Source organism: Bison bison, unplaced genomic scaffold (assembly GCF_000754665.1).
Source record: "Bison bison bison isolate TAMUID 2011002044 unplaced genomic scaffold, Bison_UMD1.0 scf7180017864145, whole genome shotgun sequence".
NCBI lineage: Eukaryota > Metazoa > Chordata > Mammalia > Artiodactyla > Bovidae > Bison > Bison bison.
In genome coordinates, this window is record NW_011494717.1 from 8,812,038 (window position 1) to 8,813,583 (window position 1,546).

Here is a 1,546-nt window from a genome sequence, read left to right on the forward strand (position 1 = left end):
GAAGTCTGGCTTGGAGAATTTTGAGCATTACTTTGCTAGTGTGTGAGATGAGTGCAATTGTGCAGTAGTTTGAGCATTCTTTGGCATTGCCTTTCTTAGGCATTTTCAGACATGCAAGATTGAAAAATTTGACTTTCTTTGTACCCCCTTTTCGGGAATCTATTTGAGGGTGCGTCCCAACATACTAAACTGCAGTTAAAAAAAAAAAAAACAAACCAGAAAGACATGGGATAAAGGGAGTAGGAGATTCAGCATAAGTAAGAGGATCAGGAATGGTGTAGAGGGAAACCTCTGGAAGACAGCTGGGCAGCAGCCTGGAGGACAGTTGGACCTGAGGACGCAGTCCTGAATAAATCCTGACCAGGAAGCTAGAAAAGCCACTGGGGAGACTTCCCTGGTGGTCCAGTGGCTCAGGCTACATGCTCCCAGGGCAGGAAGCCCAGGGTTTTATGACTGGCCAGGGAACTATATCTCACATGCCACAACCAAGATCCAGTGCAGCCCAACAAAATAAATATTTTTTTAAAAAGAAAAGCCAGTTAGTCCTTTATTTGCTCTTTTGTAATAATATGCTATAAATACTTAGCTGAAAGAGGTTCTTAAAACAACCAGAAATATTGCCTTACTCTTGATAAAAGAGAACTGAAGAAGGAAAGATGATTTGCAAAAATGAATGAATTATGGATTCTCTGAGTTTAGGGATTCTTTACACACATCTAATTTAACCTCTGCAGAAATTTCTACCACATCCATGACAGATCGTCTAGCCCAGAAACCAGGATATTTAGTCCAGGGACAGAGACCTACCTTCCCCAGGCATCCTCTCCTAGTCCCCCAGAGCTCTGTTTGTTCAGTATGACTTCCTTAATCGAAACTGAATTCTGTCTCTTGGCAACTCACGCCTTTTACCCCAGCTCTTGCCTCTGGAGGCACAAAGAATGAATAGCCGCCTCATTCACGTACCAGCTCTTTCTCTGTGTGCACTTCAACATGGGCTCCACCCTGCTCACCCACTCATGTTTCCTCTAAGCCGATAGTTCTCCAACTTCAGCTTTGCATCAAAGTCACCTAAATGGGGACTTCCTGGAGGTTCAGAGGCTAAGACTCCATGTTTCCAAAGCAGGAGGCCCAGGTTTGATTCTTGGTGGGGAAGTTAGATCCCTCATGCTGCACCTAAGAGTTCGCATGCTGAAACAAAGGTCTAAGATCCCATGTGCCACAATTAAGACCCACCACAGACAGATAAATACTTTTTTAAAACGAATAAAATTTTTTAAAAAGAAAGAATCACCTGGAGGACTTCTTTAAATGCAGGCCACTGGACCCCACCCCCACAGCTTCTGACTCAGTAGGTCTGCTGTGGGGACAAAGAATTTGTCTTATAAGACAAAGACTCCCTTGAGACGCAAGGAACAACTTGGGAGGCAGAGGGCCCTGGAGAAGTACAGCCCTAAGAAGTGATCTCCTTTGGAGAGTGAGTGCCTTCAGTTCCCGGGGGGCCAGAGCAGCAGCCATCTACTGAAAATGCCAGGAAGATATTTCTTAC